General features: G+C 43.1%; 1 pseudogene; it reads right to left on the bottom strand.

The window, feature by feature from the left end:
• Nucleotides 1–21,969, bottom strand: part of LOC112074686 (muscle, skeletal receptor tyrosine protein kinase-like) — an 84,141-nt pseudogene that overhangs the window by 46,437 nt on the left and 15,735 nt on the right.

Raw genomic sequence — 21,969 nt, forward strand, 5'->3', positions numbered from 1 at the left:
TTTTTTCCCTCCATTTCGATTCATTTTAGGCCTGTGTTAAATTTTTTCTTATGACAATCCTGATTGGAAACCTAATGACTGATTTTCACAGTTCAGTATGGGGAATAGGTGTGTCCTCTCGCCCTCTCTTTATCCTTCTAATCATGATCAATGATATATGATACTCTATTTCCAGTTTTGAAGGAAAAAGATTTAACTTTGTTATTACCCTTCGAAACAGCCTTCCTGTTGACTATAGCCAATGTGGTATGAGGCACTGCTCCGCTGGTTGCACAGGGAAGCTGACAGTAAACAATATTCCTCATTGGGAGTAGGGCTTTTTCACAGAATCCTGAGTTTTAAGTCTATACTTAGTAAGAACTCAGTGATTTACATAGGTGAATGCACTATTTCTCTCAAACTGCAAGTTGGGTATGGCAACACTTTTAGGGTGATTTACCACTTCCGGTTGCTCCAGGAGTTAGAATCGACAAGGTAGACCTATGTGTGGCTTGATGGATGGCATCAAAGACAGTTCTCTAAAGCCTTCATAACCCACATAGGCTTCAGGTTGAATTTGAGGGAGCAGTCAATGATTTCCTATATGGGTGTATAACATGTGATGAGATTGTAAAAAACTGTATGTTCAACTGTTAAGGTTAATGCCACAAGGTCAAGTTTAGGCTTGCACAGATCGGGAGGACCTTAAGAACATTCCTGAGGTAAATTGTGTTTCTAACCTTAACGGTTCTCTCTCTGTCTCCCAAAAGCAAAGAATTGACATTGAGGTCAAAGGTCATTTGTTGTCTTCTTGTCACTGACGCTGTCGCCAGACCGAGGAGCTACGGTCAAGCGGGGCATCTCGTTGAACTCGGCACGGCCTAGAGATATGTCATGCCATGTCGGGCATGTGTTGTGTCTTTAAGCACCGTAACTTTTCACTCCATCCTTGCTTGTGGGTGTGTGTGTTGAGAGCTTTTCTTTGACATCTGTTTAGAGAAAATGACCTGATTTTACGAGTTCATGAAGGTTGACCTAATCACACATAATAGTTTTGGAAAATCTGACTTTTAATCCTTCAAACAGCACCATGACACCATCTTTAGGCACTTCCGGTTGTGCACAGGAAGCTATTATATAACACATATCTTGATTGGAGTGTTGCTGTTACAGAATCCTGAATTTTAAGTCTATATTAAATATTTACTGATCTACACGGTTTGAATGCAGTGATTTTCAAAATTGCAAGCTATGTATATCAAACAACTTTTAGGGTGAATTTAATCACTTCCGTTGCCCAGGAGCTTAGAATCACACAGGTAGACCTCATAGTGGCCTGATGGATTGTTATCAAAGACAGGTTTCATAAGACTTCATAACCCACACTAGGCCTTCAGGTTGAATTTAGAGCGAGCGGCAATGTATTCCTATGGGGAAATGTTCTGTAAACTGTTTGATGTAAACACCTTCTTTTAACTGTTAAGGGTTAATGCCACACGGTCAATGTTAGGCTTGCCCAGATCGGAGGACCTTAAGAACTTCCTGAGGTTAAATGTGTGCTCTAACCTTAACGGTTCTCTCCTGTCTTCCAAAAGCAATAAATGAAAATGAGGTCAAAGGGTCATTTGGGCTCTTCTTTTTACGTGCTGCGCTCAGACGACGAGCGAGCTACGGTCAAGCGGGGCATCTCGTTGAACTCGGCACCGGCCTGGAGACTATGGTATGTCATTTTTGTGTGATTTAGATATGTATTTTGGCCTGCATTCAATGGAAGGCGCTCTGTTTGATTTTGGGGCCTGCTCTGAAATATGGAAGTTGGCTTCTAAAGTGAGTTGAAAAGTGACGTTTGGAGTGCAGATATGGTATCAGTTTGGTGTCTGAAAAATGCTATTTGACTGGTATGGACACTTGCTAGTTGACTTTTTGTTGAACACTTGCTAGTTGACTGTCGTAGCTCTGCTTTTGTCATTTTCTAATATGTTTCGACGGGGACCGGTTACCATGAGGAAAACGCGACATGATGAAATTTCACAATAGACCGAGCGAATTGAGGAGGAACCACTATCACTGCCCGGCGCCATCCTGAGGTCATCATGACGTTGACTTTTTGTATTTCTAAAGTATTTAAAGAATGCCCGTTACATTTGCAATATGATTCAACATTCACATCATATTGCCAGAAGCTATCTACTGATACATAGTGTGCATACCGTCTGATAGCAATGGGCATTGAAATGTTGATGTCGAGATCATATTGCAAATCTAACGGGCATTCTTAATATTACTTTAGCAAATGGAAAAGTCAACGGTCTGATGACCTCAGGTATGAGGTCCGGGGCAAGTGATAGTGGTTCCTCTCCATCGCTCGTTTCGTGAAATTTCATCAGTGTTCCCGCTTTTTCCTCATGGGTAACCTCCCCGTTGAAACATATTGCAAATGTACAAAACGTCATACGGAGCCAAGATCATGTCCAATCAGTCAAATGATATTGTCAGACACCCAAAACTGATACCATCTGACTCCAAACTCACTTTTTCCAACTCCTTTTAGATGCCCAAACTATAAATATTTCAGAAGGCAGGCCAAAATTTCAAGCGGCCTTCTATATTAAACCATAATAAAAGATAATATACGTAGGTTATATGTTTAGCTGCAGCGTCCAGGTTACGACCATTTGTTTAGCCTATGTGAGGGCGGACCTCGGAAATCCCAAGTTTCGGCTCGATAGGTCATTTTCCGGTTGCCACCTGAGCAAAACCCTAATTGGGTGGCTGAGATTCCACTTTTTTCATTGCCTTGCTTAGCTTGGGTGGCCTTGATATTGAGCAATCAAACGGCTTGTTGGCGTCTGTCTCTAATGCGGCCTGGAGCCCCGGGTTTCAACTGCACCTCCAGTCCTTCAAGACTCTGGGACTTTCTAAATGTCGTCCGTTTCGTTGAGTACCAAAATGAATTTGAAAACATGCCAAATACACATTACGCTTTTTCTTATGCGACTCTCGGAACCTTGCGACCTTCAGGAGTCCACATAACTTCACTTTGCAATCAATCGACCTTGAGGATCTAGATACGAGGTTGTGTAAATTTTCAGAAACTTCATCAAGCGTCTCGACCGGCTTTCTTTAAAAAGTTGGAAACAAGAAGTAACTACACAGGCATGTCTGCCTCTTAGCCCCTTCAGTGTGTCCCTCCATTCATTTCTGTGTCGTGTGTTTTTTTTTTTTTTTTAATCTGATGGATGATGAAGGACTGATTTACAGAATCATGAGGAGGTTGTCTATTCACATATATTGAAGTTTTGAGAAAGATTGAGACATTTTTAACCCTTCGAGAACAGGCCCCATTATGACAACCAGTTATGGCACTTCCGGCTTGTCAACAGGAAGCTAATGAAATAAACACATATCTCATCAATTCTGGGGAGTAGGCTGTTACAGGAATCCTCAGTTTTAAGTCTGTATGTAAAACTGCACTGCAAGTCAAAAAAATGGTTAAATTTTTATAAAACGGACGACCGAATATCGTCCGAAGCTACGAGTTTCCGACATGACTTCCCGAAAGAGCTCACCCCGCTGCGCCTCCAGGCCTGACGCCAGTCCGCGATGTTTCCCAGACGAATCGGACGTCAGGTAAGGGACCGTACATTTTCCAATGGGAGAATCTTCACCGATCAGACGGCTCCGCGTACCAGATGTCCCTTAAGGTTATGTAATACTCTCTCAGTTTAGTAATATTCTCTCAGTTTAGTAATACTTGCTCTCGGGTTTAGTAATACTTTCCCTCAGTTTTAGTCAATACTCTCTCAGGTTTAGTAATATTCTCTCAGCTCTTCCAGTTTAGTATATTCTCTCAGTTTAGTAATATTCTCTCAGTTTAGTAATTATTCTCTCAGTATTGGAATGACGTCTCTCAGCTCTCTTGAGTTGTAGTAATACTCTTCACAGTTTAGTAACACTCGCTCAGTTTATAATTACTCTTCTCAGTCTAGTAACACTCTCCGTTGCAGTTAATATTCTATCCGCTTGTTGTTAATACTCTCTCAGTTGAGTAAATAGCTCGGGCTCAGTTTAGTAGACTCTCTCAGTGATGGAGTTGAGTATAATCTCTCCGGTGAGTATATTCTCTCAGTTTAGTAACACTCTCTCAGTTTAGTAATCTCTCTCAGTTTAGTATTCTCTTCTCTCAGCTCTCTCAGTTTAGTTATACTCTTGTCTCTCTCTTATTCTCTCAGTTTAGTAAATACTACTCTCAGCTCTAGATAGACACTTCTTCTCAGGTGTTTAGTTTAATCACTCTCTCAAGTTGTGTAATAACTATCTCAGTCTAGTGAACACTCTCTCAGTTTTATTTTCTCTCAAGATTTCAGTATTACTCTCTCGGTTCCTCGTAGTAATACTCTTCTCAGTTTTGTTTTTCTACCGGCTGTTAGGTAATATTCTCTCCAGTTTAGTTATAGCTCTGCTCAGGTTAGTAATACTCTCTCGGTTTATTTTAATTACTCCCCCAGTTTAGTAAACTACCTCTCATAGTTAATATTCTCTTCAGGTATATTCTCTCATTTCTCTCAGTTTAGTAGGGATACTCCTCCCCAATTGTACAAAATAACATGGCAACTTATTGCAGAGAGCGAACATACACACGATGGGTTTGTGTGGGATTGACGATTTGCAACCGGCGTGTTTCGTCAAAGTTGGTTGCAAAATGCCATAGTAAATGAGCTGTGTAACACCCCAAAGAATCCTTATAGTGGTGCGAGGTGAGTTTCCATTCTTAAATTTTTTCTAGGGCTTATATATATTCCAGAGCCAGATTTTTGACATTTAAAGTTTTGGCAAATAACTTATCACCCGCCTTAAAATAAAGTGCTTTCTGGACCGTTTTTCGGAAAATAGTTATTTTTCATTTTCTATGTCAATGTACCCAACCATGTGTGAAGAACTGTTATGAAAATACTTTTGTCAAATTTTATTAATTTAATTTTTTTTGACATTTTTTATTTGGACTTAAGGAATTCATGTTTTTGCATTTTGGAATGTCATTTCTATCAGGAGTCAAAAGTCAATAAGTTCAAATAAAAATTGTTTCAGAAATATTTGGAAAAACGTATCAACCCCTTTAAATAAAGTGCTTTTCTTGGTGGACCCGTTTTTTGAAATTCTTTCTGATTTTTTTATGTCAATTACAATGTGCTTAAGAACTGTATATGAAAAACTTTTGTCAAATTTTATTATATCTAATTTTATTCGACATTTTAATTTGGACTCAGGGGAATATGTTTTGTGCATTTTGGCACTGTGATTTCATGACATCAAAAGTCTAAAAGTCAAAAATGGTCAAAAATGTGGGAAAAAACGTATTCACCCCCTTTTAAAGAAGCGTGCTTTCTGACCGTTTTTGAAATTCCTTTCGATTTTTATGGTCAATTTACACATGCATAAGAACTGTATGAAAATACTTTTAGTCACCATTTACTATCCATAAATTTTAATGAATATGGTTTACTTTGTACTTAAGGGAATATGTTGCTTGATTCTGCATATTGACATAGTGATTTCATAGGGAACAGGTTTCCAAAATGTCAAAACTTAAAAGTCAAAATGTCTAAAATGTGGAAAATAACCATTATTCTCTCAATATTTATTTATCCTGTGCTTTCGGACCCGTTTTTTGAAATTACGTGGTGCTCGATTTTTTACGTCAATACACATGTATAAGAACCTGTATGAAAAAATACTTTAGTCACATTTTACTGATCATCATTTTTTAAAATGTTTACTTTGTACTATCAGCCCCCCAAAACCATCCATAAATTTCGACTCAGGGCCAGCACCCACTGTGATTTGGGGCCGTAGAGTGATAGTGCTCCCTTGATGGACGTCTGGGATTGACACCTAAAAGGCATTTTAATTAACCGTTTTGAAAAATTGAACATGAAAACAGGGAAAAATATTGTTTTTTTTTCTTTTTTGGTGTGGATAACCCTGCCTTAAAGTCAGTCTCAGGCCAGACCCCATTGACCTCGAGGAATAAAAAAGAACATGAAATATCTTTTATGCCTAAGAGCATAAAAGTAAATAAATAGAGATAATGGGGTGAAAAAGAGCAAACTAATTAAAAATAACAATATGGGGATGAGGTAGTTGGATGGTGCCCGAGGAAGACCTTAATTGGCGCTGAAAATCCACTTTTTCCCATGCCTTGCTACGGGGTCCTTGAATGAGCAATCAGACAGAAACGTTGGGGTCTGTCTCTATGGGCCGAGCCGGTTTCAATGTCTGCCTCTAAGCCCCTCAGTGTGTCACTCCATCCTTTCTGTGTGGGTGTGTAAATTTTTCCTTGAAATCTGATGGGATGAATGACTGATTTACAGTTCATGAGGGTTGCCTATTCACATATATTAAGTTTTGGAAAGATTTGACTTTTTTAACCCTTCGAAACAGCCCCTTTGACACCAATTATGGCACTTCCGGTTGGGACAGGAAGCTAAAAGTAAACATATATCCTCACTGGAGTAGGCTTTTACAGAATCCTGAGTTTTAAGTCTATACGTTAAGAACTCACTGATTTACATAGGGTTGAATGCACTATTTCTCTCAAACTGCAGGTTGGGTATGGCAAAACACTTTTAGGGTGATTTTACCACTTCCGGTTGCTCCAGGAAGYTTARAATCGACATAGGTAGACCCCATAGTGGCTTGATGGATTGTCATCGAAGACAGGTTCATAAGCCATTCATAACCCACATAGGCTTCAGGTTGAATTTAGAGGAGCAGGCAATGTATTCCTATGGGGAGGGAGGTGTCATTGTAAACTGTTTGATGTAAACACCTTCATTTAACTGTTAMGGGTTAATGCCACACGGTCAATGTTAGGCTTGCACAGATCGGGAGGACCTTAGGAACGTTCCTGAGGTCAAATTGTGATTCTAACCTTAACGGTTCTCTCTCTGTCTCCCAAAAGCAAAAGACTTGAAATTGAGGTCAAAGGGTCATTTGGGGAATTCTTCTTGTCACTGACGCTACGCTCAGACCGAGCGAGCTACGGTCAAGCGGGGCATCTCGTTGAACTCGGCACGGCCTGGAGATAACAGTAATTCCATTGCAGGCTTTGTGTGTCTTTAAGCACCGTACTTTTTCACTCCATCCTTGCTGTGTGTGTGTGTGAGAGCTTTTCTTTGACATCTGTTTAGAGAAATGACTGATTTACAGTTCATGAAGGTTGCCTAATCACATATATGAAGTTTTGAAAAGTTCTGACCTTTTAACCCTTCAAAACAGCATCTATGACACCATCTTRAGGCACTTCCGGTTGTCACAGGAAGCTATAAGTAAACACATATCTTGATTGGAGTATGCTGTTACAGAATCCTGAGTTTTAAGTCTGTATGTAAAAWATTTACTGATCTACACAGGTTTGAATGCAGTGATTTTCACAATTGCAGGCTATGTATATCAAAACACTTTTAGGGTGAATTTAATCACTTCCGGTTGCTCCAGGAAGCTTAGAATCGACACAGGTAGACCTCATAGTGGCCTGATGGATTGTCATTGAAGACAGGTTCATAAGGCATTCATAATCAACATAGGCTTCAGGTTGAATTTAGAGGAGCAGGCAATGTATTCCTATGGGGAGACATGTCCTTGTAAACTGTTTGATGTAAACACCTTTTAACTGTTAAGGGTTAATGCCACACGGTCAATGTTAGGCTTGCACAGATCGGGAGGACCTTAGGAACGTTCCTGAGGTCAAATTGTGTTTCTAACCTTAACGGTTCTCTCTCTGTCTCCCAAAAGCAAAAAAAATGAAAATGAGGTCAAAGGGTCATTTGGGTCCTTCTTCTTTTCACTGTCGCTGCGCTCAGACCGAGCGAGCTACGGTCAAGCGGGGCATCTCGTTGAACTCGGCACGGCTTGGAGATAATGGTAATGCCATTGCAGGCTTTGTGTGTCTTTAAGCACCGTACTTTTTCACTCCATCCTTGCTGTGTGTGTGTGTGTGTGTGAGAGCTTTTCTTTGACATCTGTTGGGAGAAATGACTGATTTACAGTTCATGAAGGTTGCCTAATCACACATGTGAAGTTTTGAAAAGATCTGACCTTTATAACCCTTCGAAACTGACCCTATGAMMCCATTTTAAGGTACTTCCGGTTGACATAGGAAGCTGAAAGTGAACAAATATCCTCCTTGGGGTAGGCTCTTATATAATATTGAGTTTTAAGTCTTTATGTTAAGAACTGACTTATTTACAGAGGGTTAAATGAGTGTGTGTTATTTCATAAAATCACATAAAATCACAGAATTCTCGCAGAGCTTCGAAACCCACTTAAAAAATGTTCGTCTGAACACACTGCAACTGGATCTGTAACTTTTTTGGGGAAAAAAAATCATTTTTGTGAACATGACCAATTGTACAATGTACGACAATGTACGACCAAAATTTGTTATTTTTATCAAACGGAAACCGAATGTCCGAGAGAATTCGTTCGATGACTTCCTGAAAGATCTCTCCCCCGCGCACGGCCCGACGCCGTCCGCGAATTTTAGAAACGTTGCCGGACGTCTAGTAAGGGACCGTACATATGCAATGTGGCGTTTCTCACTAACCATATGGCAAATTGCTAAAATGTTCCCTTCCGGTATGGTATGGATAAAACAATGGTTCTGTTTCCTATGGTATGGATAAAACAATGTTTCTGCGTCCTATGGTATGGATAAAAACGCAGTACCCTCTCTGTGATATCAATCAGTTAAAGTGCTGAGTTCAAATGTCTATATTTAACGCTGCGCACACACGGCTGCTTTTAGACCTAGAGGGTCATCTGGCTACAGGAAATTAATGACTGTTTATAGCAGCCAAAAAAGCCCAGTGTCCCACAGAGTCATCTAAATCACTACACCCAGGTTCAAAAAGCCCGGTGTCCCACAGAGTCATCTAAATCACTACACCCAGGTTCAAAAAGCCCGGTGTCCCACAGAGTCATCTAAATCACTACATCAGGTCCTCCTAGAGTCATTTACAGCTACAGCACTCTAACTAAATACTTTCCAGACCGAGCCAAGGACTGAGCCAAAGACCTAGCCAGAGACCTAGCCAAAGACCTAGCTAAAGACCTAGCCAGAGACCTAGCCAAAGACCTAGCCATTGCTCTTATCATTCTCAATTAACATTGTTCTGTCAATACTTTAATGCTGACTGGGGATATCTGACAAATCTACAGTATCTCCAGTGCTCCAAAGAGACATAAAACTGGTATGCACAAGTTCATCTGACTCTGGGAACGTAGATAAAGGACCTCATTGCCAAAATCCTGCAGTATCCCTCGGTGTGGACGGGGCCTTTATGATGTCAGAGAGAACACTTTAAAATGAACAATGCTTTGGAGTAACAGAGAGGAGTGATCATTTATGGGAGTAATGTGCTGTTTGACATTTACAGTGAACTCTACCGAGTACCCCAGCTTTGAGGTGGCCAAGGCTGTGCCTGATCAGATCTGGGCCCCTATTCMTAAAGCGTCTCAGAGTACGAGTGCTGATCTAGGATCAGTKTTTCTTTTTAGATCCTAAAAAAGTCTATGGACAGGAGGGACCTGATCCTAGATCAGCACTCTTTCTCTAAGATGCTTCAGGAACACAAGCCAGATCTCTTAGACTTTGGGCTGGCTGAGGCTGTGCCTGCTCATATCCCCCAAAACCCTATGCTTTTATGTATCCACAACACACAGGGAAGAGGAAGAAGAGTAAGCATATGAGAAGTGGAAAGAGCAGTATATCCGGAGAGCAGTACTCACGGTATTCCCGTTTTCCAACCATGGAGAGCAGTACTCACTGTATTCCCGTTCTCCAACCATGGAGAGCAGTACTCCGGGATTCCCCGTTTTCCAACCATGCGAGAGCAAGTACTCACTGTATTCCTGTTCTCCAACCATGGAGAGCAGTACTCACTGTATTCCCGTTCTCCAACCATGGAGAGCAGTACTCACTGTATTCCTGTTCTCCAACCATGGAGAGCAGTACTCACGGTATTCCCGTTCTCCAACCATGGAGAGCAGTACTCACGGTATTCCCGTTCTCCAACCATGGAGAGCAGTACTCACGGTATTCCCGTTCTCCAACCATGGAGAATTGTACTCACAGTATTTCCATTCTCCAACCATGGAGAGCAGTACTCACGGTATTCCCGTTCTCCAACCATGGAGAATTGTACTCACAGTATTTCCGTTCTCCAACCATGGAGAGCAGTACTCACGGTATTCCCGTTCTCCAACCATGGAGAATTCTACTCACAGTATTTCCGTTCTCCAACCATGGAGAATTCTACTCACGGTATTCCCGTTCTCCAACCATGTGATGGCGGGGATAGGGTTTCCAGTGGCGTTACACTCCAGAGAGACCTCGCTACCAAAGGTCACTCTCTTATCCTTGGGGACCCTGAGGATCCGGGCTGGGGCTGGAGGAAACATCAAAACATAACGGTTAGAAACATTATGAGTTATATGTTGAATTAGGCTGCTTTAATTAACATTAGGTATTTCAGAGTCCTCTGTTGTGGGTCCACCAGCCTTACTAGGACTTAGTCTGTACTTCTATGGAGACCGGTTTGAGGAAGGATCTAGGACTTACCCTGTACTTCTATGGTGACTGGTTTGGAGAAGGCGATCCCGAAGCTGTTCTTGGCCACACAGCGGTACTGCCCAGCGTCTTCCTTCTTGATGTTATGGATCTTCAGAGCGCCATAATCCAGAATCGTGATCCGATCACTCACCTGTTGGGAGTATTGATTCTGAAAGTGAATTGAGTGTCTAAGAACAAACCTGTTATCGTTATTCAGTTGATGACTTCTGTTTGGAAGATCCACTTGATTCCTGTATCAATTCAATGGGTGGCGTAGTCTAGAACCTTCTAGTGTTCTGTCACAATTGTCAATATGTGAAATTCCTGCAGAGTATTCTACAGTCGATGTTTGAGTAGTTTGCTCATACTGTCCTCACAACAAACCGTCATTGCTGATTGAAAATAAGAGGTACCGTCATAAGAGCATCATCTTTGATCCAGGAGATGTCTGGTTTGGGGTTTCCTAGCGTCACACAGGGCAACACGGCCTTGGACTCAATCAGTAGCGTCACGTTGGTGGGGTGTCTTTTTATCTGCGGCTCTGGAGGAAGAACATAGTTGCTGATTAATCAATGTGGTATCATTGCAGACTATCCTTCTCCCTAATACTGTTTGAATGAGAACAATCTGAAGCATTGAAGGCATCTTTAGTTCACTGGCGTAAAATCAGCAAGCGTGACATATTGTAGAGTCCACACCAGTGTGATTGACAAGGACAATAAGATTGGGCAAGATTATGTTAAAACCTCTTCGGGATAGGGGGCAGCATTTTCACTTTTGGATAAATAGCGTGCCCAATTTCAACTTCCTTCTACTCATCCCCAGAATATAAGATATGCATATTATTAGTAGATTTGGATAGAAACTCTGAAGTTTCTAAAACTGTTTGAATCATGTCTGTGAGTATAACAGAACTTATGTAGCAGGCAAAACCCCGAGGACTAACCATTCAGATTTCTTTTTTTTTGAGGTCACTGTCTGTTCAGTGAGGTTTCATTGGGATACTAGATTTCTAAGGGACTTGTTTGCAGTTCCTACCGCTTCCACTGGATGTCACCAGTCTTTGGAAATTGGTTGAGGTTATTCCTTTGTGCAATGAAGAAGTACGGCCATCTTGAATTAGAGTAATGTTATGTGTACTGTTTGAGAGTTGTGCAAGACTAGAAAAGTAGCGTTAGTTTGTTATCCTCCTGTATTGAAAACAGATAGACCCGTCTTCAATTTGATCGATTATTAACGTTTAAAAATACCTAAAGTTGTATTACAAAAGTAGTTTGAAATGTTTTGGCAAAGTTTACAGGTACTTTTTGAGATATTTTGTAGTGACGTTGCGCAAATTGGTAGATGTTTATTTCTGGATCAAACGCGCCAAATAAATGGACATTTTGGATATATATGGACGGAATTCATCGAACAAAAGGACCATTTGTGATGTTTATGGGACATATTGGAGTGCCAACAAAAAGAAGCTTGTCAAAGGTAAGGCATGTTTTATATTTTATTTCTGCATTTTGTGTTGCGCCTGCAGGGTTGAAATATGCTACACTTCTTTGTTAACTGTTGTGCTATCATCAGATAATGGCATCTTATGCTTTCGCCGAAAATACTTTTTGAAATCTGACATGTTGGCTGGATTCACAACGAGTGTATCTTAAATTTGGTATCTTACTTGTGTGATTTAATGAAAGTTTGATTTTTTATATCATTTTATTTGAATTTGGCGTTCTGCATTTGCCCTGGCTTTTGGCCAAGTGGAACGCAAGCGTCCCACATATCCCAGAGAAGTTAAACATACTTGGTTTAGACTTTAGAGATCCTGTACAGGCTATTATGAGACTTCTAGAATAATCTCTTCTCGAACCACTGTATGGAACAAAGAAACAGTTGAGTTTCAAATGACACCCTGTTTCCTATTTAGAGGACTACTTTTAACCCATGTAGTTGATGTTTGTGCCTCTGTGGAAATCTAATGAGCTTTTATATAAAAAATCGCTTTCAGAATCATTCTTGTTGACGCTAGAGAGATATTTTTTTCCTGTGTCTCAATCCACCAGATCTTCCAATGGCGACCTTCCTCATCTGTGGTGGACGGTGTCAGTCAGAGCTAGAGCGGTGTTTGTCAGACCAGGAGACATGCCATCTGTGGTGGACGGTGTCAGAGCTAGAGCGGTGTTTGTCAGACCAGGAGACATCCCATCTGTGGTGGACGGTGTCAGAGCTAGAGAGGTGTTTGTCAGACCATGAGACATCCCATCTGTGGTGGACGGTGTCAGAGATAGAGAGGTGTTTATCAGACCAAGGAGACATCCCATCTGTGGTGGACGGTGTCATAGCTAGAGAGGTGTTTGTCAGACCAGGAGACATGCCATCTGTGGTGGACGGTGTCAGAGCTAGAGCGGTGTTTGTCAGACCAGGAGACATCCCATCTGTGGTGGACGGTGTCAGAGCTAGAGCGGTGTTTGATAGACAATGAGACATCCCATCTGTGGTGGACGGTGTCAGAGATAGGGCGGTGTTTGATAGACAATGAGACATCCCATCTGTGGTGGACGGTGTCAGAGCTAGAGCGGTGTTTGTAGACAATGAGACATCCCATCTGTGGTGGACGGTGTCAGAGATAGAGAGGTTTTTGTCAGACCAGGAGACATCCCGAAAATCGGTCTTCTCACAAAACATTTGTCTGAACGGTTTGGCCTACAAAACAAATGTGACCACTCTGTGGAAAGATGAGACTCTCATGTACCAACTCCCACAGCCCTGAACATTGTATGGATCCCTTGGAACACGGGGCAGAACCCCACATACCTCTCTGATTTAGAGGGGTTTGGTTAAATGCTGAAGACACATTTCAGTTGAATGCCTTCAGTTGTACAACTGACTAGATATCCCCCTTTCCCTTTCCAACTGACTAGGTATCCCCCTTTCCCTTTCCAACTGACTAGATATCCCCCTTTCCAACTGACTAGGTATCCCCCTTTCCTTTCCAACTGACTAGGTACCCCCTCCCTTTCTTTCCAACTGACTAGGTACCCCCTTTCCCTTTCCAACTGACTAGGTATCCCCCTTCCCTTTCCACTGACTGGTATCCCCCTTTCCAACTGACTAGATATCCCCTTTCCCTTCCAACTGACTAGGTATCCCCCTTTACAATTGACTAGGTATCCCCTTTCCCTTTACAATTGACTAGGTATCCCCCTTTCCCTTACAATTGACTAGGTATCCCCCTTTCCCTTACAATTGACTAGGTATCCCACTTTCCCTTACAATTGACTAGGTATCCCCTTTCCCTTTACAACTGACTAGGTATCCCTTTCCATTTACAACTGACTAGATATCCCCTTTCCCCTTACAATTGACTAGATATCCCCTTTCCCCTTTCCCTTTACAACTGACTAGGTATCCCACTTTCCCTTCACAATTGACTAGGTATCCCCCTTTTCCCTTTACACTGACTAGGTATCCCCTTTACAACTGACTAGGTATCCCCCTTTCCCTTTACAACTGACTAGGTTCCCCCTTTCCCTTTACAACTGACTAGGTATCCCCTTTACAACTGACTAGGTATCCCCCTTTCCCTTTACAACTGACTAGGTACCCCCCTTTACAACTGACTAGGTATCCCCTTTCCATTTACAACTGACTAGATATCCCCTTTCCCTTACAATTGACTAGATATCCCTTTCCCCTTTCCCTTTTACAACTGACTAGGTATCCCACTTTCCCTTACAATTGACTAGGTATCCCCCTTTCCCTTTCCAAACTGACTTGGTATCCCTTTTCCCTTTACAACTGACTTGGTATCCCCTTTCCCTTTACAACTGACTAGATATCCCCCTTTCCCTTTACAACTGACTAGGTATCCCCCTTTCCCTTTAACAACTGACTAGGTATCCCCCTCTACAACTGACTAGGTATCCCCTTTCTCTTTCCAACTGACTAGGTATCCCCTTTCCCTTTACAACTGACTAGATATCCCCTCTTTCCCTTTACAACTGACTAGGTATCCCCTTTCCCCCTTTACAACTGACTAGGTATTCCCCTTTCCAACTGACTAGTTATCCCCTTTCCTTATACAACTGACTAGGTATCCCCTTTCCAACTGACTAGATATCCTCCTTTCCCTTTACAACTGACTAGATATTCCCCTTTCCCTTTACAATTGACTAGATAATCCCCTTTCCCCGTTACAACTGACTCGATATCCCCCTTTCCCCTTTACCCTTTCCAACTGACTAGATATCCCCCTTTCCCCTTTCCCTTTCCAACTGACTAGATATCCCCCTTTCCCTTTCCCTTTACAACTGACTAGATATCCCCTTTCCCCTTTCCCTTTACAACTGTACTAGATACCCCCTTTCCCCTTTCCCTTTACAACTGACTAGGTATCCCCTTTCCCTTTACAACTGACTAGGTATCCCCCTTTACTTTTCCCTTTCCACTGACTAGATATCCCCTTTCCCCTTTCCTTTCCAACCGACTAGATATCCCCTTTCCCCTTTCCCTTTACAACTGACTAGATATCCCCATTTCCCTTTCCCTTACAACTGACTAGGTATCCCCTTTCCCCCTTCCCTTTACACTGACTAGGTATCCCCCTTTACCTTTCCCTTTACAACTGACTAGGTATCCCCCCTTTCCAACTGACTAGATATCCCCATTTCCCCTTTCCCTTTACAACTGACTAGGTATCCCCTTTCCCCCCTTCCTTTACAACTGACTAGGTCCCCTTTACCTTTTCCCTTTACAACTGACTAGGTATCCCCCTTTCCAACTGACTAGATATCCCCCTTTCCCTTTCCTTTACAACTGACTAGATATCCCCCTTTCCCATTTCCTTTACAACTGACTAGATATCCCCTTTCCCCTTTCCCTTTACAACTGACTAGATATCCCTTTCCCTTTCTCTTTCAACTGACTAGGTATCCCCTTTCCCTTTACAACTGACTAGGTATCCCCTTTCCCTTTACAACTGACTAGGTATTCCCCCTTTCCAACTGACTAGGTATCCCCCTTTCCTTATACAACTGACTAGGTAACCCCCCTTTCCCTTTACAACTGACTAGATATCCCCTTTTCCTTTACACTGACTAGATATCCCCTTTCCTTTCCAACTGACTATGTATTCCCTTTCCAACTGACTAGGTATCCCCCTTTCCTTATACAACTGACTAGGTATCCCCTTTCCAACTGACTAGATATCCTCTTTTCCTTTACAACTGACTAGTATATTCCCCTTTCCCTTTACAACTGACTAGATATCCCCTTTCCCTTTCCCTTTCCAACTGACTAGATATCCCCTTTCCCCTTTCCCTTTACAACTGACTAGCTATCCCCCTTTCCCCTTTCCCTTTAACAACTGACTAGCTATCCCCTTTCCCCTTTCCTTTACAACTGACTAGATATCCCTTTCCCCTTCCCTTTACAACTGACTAGATATCCTCTTCCCCTTTCCTTTACAACTGACTAGATATCCCTCTTTCCCCTTTCCCTTTACAACTGACTAGATATCCCCCTTTCCCCTTTCCCTTTACAACTGACTAGATATCCCCCTTTCCCTTTCCCTTTACAACTGACTAGGTATCCCTTTCCCTTTCCCTTTACAACTGACTAGTATCCCCTTTATCTTTTCCTTTACAACTGACTAGGTATCCCCCTTTCCAACTGACTAGATATCCCCTTTCCCCTTTCCCTTTAACAACTGACTAGATATCCCCCTTTCCCTTTCCCTTTACAACTGACTAGGTATCCCCCTTTACCTTTTCTCTTTACAACTGACTAGGTTTCCCCCTTTCCAACTGACTAGATACTCCCTCTTTCCCCTTTCCCTTTACAACTGACTAGATATCCCCCTTTCAACTGACTAGGTATCCCCCTTTACCTTTTCCCTTTCCAACTGACTAGGTATCCCCCTTTCCCTTTCCCATACTCATTTTGAGCTGCAGGGCTCCGCAGCTCTTGGCCGGCTCTCCGATGCCGTTGTTAGCAACACAGCAGTACTCCCCGTTATCAGACTCTCTGACGTTGGGGATCAATAGCATCTGGCCATTCTCCCTGGTCGTGTAGCGGGAGTCATAGTATCTGGATGAAACAGGAAACAGAATCATAGTAGCTGGATGAAACAGGAAACAGAATCATAGTAGCTGGATGAAACAGGAAACAGTATCTGGATGAAACAGGAAACAGAGTCATAGTATCTGGATGAAACCGGAAACAAAATCATAGTGTCTGGATGAAACAGGAAACAGAATCATAGTATCTGGAGAGCATTAGGGAAAGAATAGACATGAATCATTGTAATCATAGGCATAGTATCTGGATAAAACAGACACATAAAGCTGTGACCTGAATGAATTAAACTTCATAAAACTCACCAAAAGCCTCTGTAATGACCGATCATACAATTTAAAGTCTGTTTAAATTACTCAAATGTACCAGACAAGGTTGTCTAATGTTTCCAATGTTGTTAAGTGCTCTCACGGGATTGGGTGGTTGTTCCGTGTCCACGTGACATCCGCTGGCGGTCGGGAGTCAACTTCACAGATGAACGTGGCGTTGTGATCCAACAGGATGTCCAAGGTCTCCAGCAGGGTGGTGATGCGAGGAGCTGGGGACAGAACACATGACATAAGGCTACATGACATGACATGACATTACATTACTCTGTCTCCAGCAGGGTTGTGATGTGAGGAGCTGGGGACAGAACACATGACATAAGGCTACATGACATGACATTACATTACTCTGTCTCCAGCAGGGTTGTGATGCGAGGAGCTGGGGACAGAATTTTTCACTGGTCATCCCCAAAGCCAACATATCCTTTGGCCGCCTTTCCTTCCAGTTCTCTGCTGCCAATGACTGGAACAAATTGCAAAAAGCACTGAAGCTTGAGACTTATAGTTCCCKCTCTAACTTTAAGCATCAGCTGTCAGAGCAGCTTACCGATCACTATACCAGTACATAGCCCATCTGTAAATAGCACACCCATCTACCTCATCCCCATATTGCTATTTATCCTCTTGCTCTTTTGCACCCCAGTATCTCTACTTGTACATCATCTGCACATCATCACTCCAGTGTTAATGATAAAATGTAATTATTTCGCCTCTGTGGCCTATTTATTACCTTACCTCCTTACTCTTCTACATTTGCACACACGGTACATAGAGTTTGCTATTGTGTTATTGACTGTATGTTTGTTTATGTGTAACTCTGTGTTTTTGTCGCAGTGCTTTGCTTGATCTTGGCCAGGTTGCAGTTGTAAATGAGAACTTGTTTTCAACTGGCCTACCTGGTTAAATAGAGGTGAAATGAAAAAGGCACCTAAAGACTCTCGCCCTATGTATGAGATACAARGTTCTCTGGTCTGATGAAACCAATATTGAACTTTTTGGCCTGAATGCCAAGCGTCACGTTTGGAGGAAACTTCACACCATCCCCATGGTGAAGCATGGTGGTGGCAGCATGTGGTCTGAATACTTTCCGAATGCAGTGTATCTCCTCTGTACAATGATGCCACACAGCCACACAGCCACGAAGGCACGAAGCCACACAGCCACACAGCCACACAGCCACAGCAGTGTTGCAAGGAACCCTCACTAGCAGCGGGGCTAGAAGTTATAGTGCGGTTAGCATGGGAGAACCTCAATCACATATCCTGCCTTTTTTCTGGTTCTTTCCCTTACCACACCGGTTGTGCGGAGGAAATAAACACGCTCCAGGGAAAGTCCAGACCCATTTGCAACAGGGCGGCGGTGGAGACCTGACCAAGGGTCTGCGAGCTTGATGACCGAGTTTGGATGGTATTTCTTGTGACGTGTGTTAGGATGCGGAGAACCGTCTGGCTGCCCTAATCCGTCCATGAACAGCAATTCTTACAATAGGTATTCCTCTTGTCGCAGTATGGGTTAATGGGACAGTGGTGCAGTGTGGTTGCGATTACTATCGTGCTGGATAAGCTAAAGAATAGGGTCCGGTCCAAGACCCATATTGGAAAGGTGGTGTAGATCTAGGGTGTCCAGGTAGTGTTGTGGGAGGTGCTATGATCCTTCGCACAATAGTCTCGGTCAAAGAGCCCACTCTCATGATGACGGAAGTGAGTGGCATACGGGGCGAATAGTTATCTTAGCTTCCAGTACTTAGTCTGGTTCGAACCGATTAATACAGTGGGGAGGAACGAACGTCTTTTTACGCGAGAAATATAAGACCAGAAAGGACCGGGAGAGACAGCTGCTGGTTTGATTACCAGAGGAGGTATAAGATATGTTTTGGCAGAGCATTATTTCCTACTTACAACGAGCACTAAGTAGGACACCCATAGCACTGGATTCTCGGTAATTATGGTCTCTATACATAGGTACAACCCTCCTATCTTCCTTAGGGTAGGGTTTCAGACTCTTGTCGAACGACGGAACACATCAAAAACCACAGAAACTAACCAGGAAAATAGTCAACAATGGTAGGACAAAGGTAGTAGGGTCTTCTCTTCATTCATTCTTGCTTTTATTGCATGACATAAAGTATTTGATACATCATAAAAGCACTCGATGCCCACACTAGGTAAATAATCACTTGGTGGTAGCAGCTAAACCTTTGTTTGCAATTCACCCTACGACATCTACGTTTTCCTTGGTCCAGGTTCCTTAACCTAGGTAGTTTATTGACCAGCGCCTGTTTGTATCTATGCCAAGAGGATCACACAAACTCGGCACACACGAGATGATGGTATTAGAGCCCACGGGTCTCTTAACTCAACCCACTTCCTAGACTCCTTTTCATACGACCCCAGATCCACCTTCACCAGCGAGTAAAAGGTTAATTCGGGGCTATGAATCCTTTGAAGCTGGGAACAGTTCAATACATGAATCTTGGTTCAGAGCCAACTTTCGCCTCCTCCAAAGATGTTCTATTGGTTCAGGTCTGGAGACTGGCTAGGCCACTCCAGGACCTTGAGATGCTTCTTACGGAGCCACTCCTTAGTTGCCCTGGCTGTGTGTCTCTCACAGTTGAAGTGTACCGATGATAAAAATTTGTAGGAAAACCTGCAAAATTGGCAGTGTATCAAATACTTGTTCTCCCCTGTAACTTAGCTTTCTTGGGAACAGGAACAATGGTGGCCCTCTTGTAGCATGTGGGAACAGCAGACTTGGATAGGGATTGATTGAATATGTCTGTAAACACACCAACCAGCTGGTCTGCGCATGCTCTGAGGACGCGGCTAAGGATGCCATCTGGGCCGGCAGCCTTGCGAGGGTTAACACGTTTAAATGTTTTACTCATGTTAGCTGCGGTGAAGGAGAGCCCACGGTTTTGGGGGCCGTGTCAGTGGCACTGTATTGTCCTCAAAGCGAGCAAAGAAGTTGTTTAGTTTGTCTGGGAGCAAGACATCAGTGTCCGCGTCGGGGCTGTTTTTTATTTTTGTAATCCGTGATTGACTGTAGACCTGCCACACACGTCTCATGTCTGAGCCGTTGAATTCAGTTTTGCACGAATGCTGCCATCAAGCCACGGTTTCTGGTTAGGGAAGGATTTAAATAGTCACCGTGGGTACACATCACCGATGCACTTATTAATAAACTCGCTCACCGAATCAATATTATTGTCCGATGTTGTACGGAACATATCCCAGTTCATGTGATCGAAGCAATCTTGAAGCATGGAATCAGATTGGTCTGACCAGCGTTGGACAGACCTGAGCCGGGCATTTCCTGTTTTAGTTTCTGTCTATAGGCTGGGAGCAACAAAATGGCGTGGTCAGATTTGCCGAAGGAGGGCGAGGGAGCGCTTTGTATGCATCGCGGAAATTAGAGTAGCAATGATCTAGAGTGTTGCCAGCCCGGGTCATGCATTCGATATGCTGATAAAATTTAGGGAGCCTTGTTTTCAGATTAGCCTTGTTAAAATCTACCAGCTACAATAAATGCAGCCTCAGGATATGTGGTTTCCAGTTTACATAGAGTCCAATGAAGTTTTTTCAGGGCCGTCGAGGTGTCTGCTTGGGGGGGATATACACTGCTGTGATTTAATTGAAGAGAATTTCTTGGTAGATAATGCGGTCGAAATTTGATCATAAGGAATTCTAGGTCAGGGGAACAAGAGGACTTGAGTTCCTGTATGTTGTTATGATCACACCACGACTCGTTAATCATAAGGCATACCCCCCGCCCCTCTTCTTACCAGAGAGATGTTTGTTTCTGTCGGCGCGATGCGTGAAGAAACGGGGTGGCTGTACTACTCTCTGATAACGTATCCCGAGTGAGCCATGTTTCTGTGAAACAGAGAATGTTACAATCTCTGATGTTCTCTCGAAAGGCAACCCTTGATCGAATTTCATCTACCTTGTTGTCAAGAAACTGGACATTGGTGAGTAGTATAGCCGGGAGCGGTGCTCGGTGTGCCCATCTATGGAGCCTGACCAGAAGACCGCGATTTTGCCTAATGCTTTTTCATAATTCACATATCTGCATACCTAAATTCACTTGTTCAAGTAGGCTACCCATCCCCATTTTCATTGAGCGTCCTCGTCCGATTACAAAACTATCAGTCCCTATAATGCTATACCAATGGCAGATTTAGATTTAGAGAATCTGCCTCGAACATGGGAAATTATAGAATTGACGAGTAACCAATTGTAAGTCGCTCTGGATAAGAGCGTCTGCTAATGACTTAAATGTAAATGTAAATGTCTAATATTTTGTATAGACGTGCGAATGTTATGCGTAAAGCATTTCGGCCTACGTGTGCGCACAGTGCCATGGCATGAGAGAAACTATTGTGTATGTCATGCTTCTGACCCAGCCAATTTAGAAATATGGCTGTTGTTTCTATTTCATATCAAGTCCACCTTAGGCTTCCCTTACCCAGGCTACTAAGGCTGGATCCCATAGGCTTCCCTTACCAAAGCTACTAAGGCTGGATCCCCATAGGCTTCCCTTCCCGGCTACTAGGCTGGATCCCATAGCTTCCTTACCAGGCTACTAAGGCTGGATCCCCATAGGCTTCCCTTACCCAAGCCTATAGGCTGGATCCCATAGGCTTCCCTTACCCAGCTACTAAGGCTGGAACCCCATAGGCTTCCCTTACCCAGGCTACTAAGGCTGGATCCCCATAGGCTTCCCTTACCAAAGCTACTAAGGCTGGAACCCCATAGGCTTCCCTTACCCAGGCTACTAAGGCTGGATCCCCATAGGCTTCCTTACCCAAGCTACTAAGGCTGGATCCCCATAGGCTTTCCCTTACCCAAGCTACTAAGGCTTGGCTGTGTGGCTGTGTGGCTGTGTGGCTGTGTGGCTGTGTGGCTGTGTGGCTGTGTGGCTGTGTGGCTGTGTGCCTGTGTGCCTGTGTGGCTGTGTGGCTGTGTAGCTGTGTGGCTGTGTGGCTTC

Source organism: Salvelinus sp. IW2-2015, unplaced genomic scaffold, assembly GCF_002910315.2.
Source record: "Salvelinus sp. IW2-2015 unplaced genomic scaffold, ASM291031v2 Un_scaffold2759, whole genome shotgun sequence".
Lineage (NCBI taxonomy): Eukaryota > Metazoa > Chordata > Actinopteri > Salmoniformes > Salmonidae > Salvelinus > Salvelinus sp. IW2-2015.